Genomic DNA, 396 nt, shown 5'->3' on the forward strand with positions numbered 1-396 from the left:
CATGGCTGCAGTCACCATCTGCAGTGATTTTGGAGCCCCCCAAAATAAAGTCTGCCACTGTTTCCACTGTTTACCATCTATTTGCCATGAAGTGGTGGGACCAGATGCCATGATCTCAGTTGCTGAATGTTGAGCTTTAAGCCAAGTGTATCACTCTCCTCTTTTACTTTCAGCAAGAGGCTCTTTAGTTCTTCTTCACTTTCTGCCTATCATAAGGGTGGTGTCATCTACATATCTGAGGTTATTATCATTTCTCCTGGCAATCTTGATTCCAGCTTGTGCTTCCTCCAGCCCAGCATTTCTCATGATGGACTCTGCATATAAGTTAAATAAGCAGGGTGACAATATACAGCCTTGACATACTCCTTTTCCTATTTGGAACCAGTCTGTTGTTCC

Source organism: Bison bison, unplaced genomic scaffold (assembly GCF_000754665.1).
Source record: "Bison bison bison isolate TAMUID 2011002044 unplaced genomic scaffold, Bison_UMD1.0 scf7180017864341, whole genome shotgun sequence".
Classification (NCBI taxonomy): Eukaryota; Metazoa; Chordata; class Mammalia; order Artiodactyla; family Bovidae; genus Bison; species Bison bison.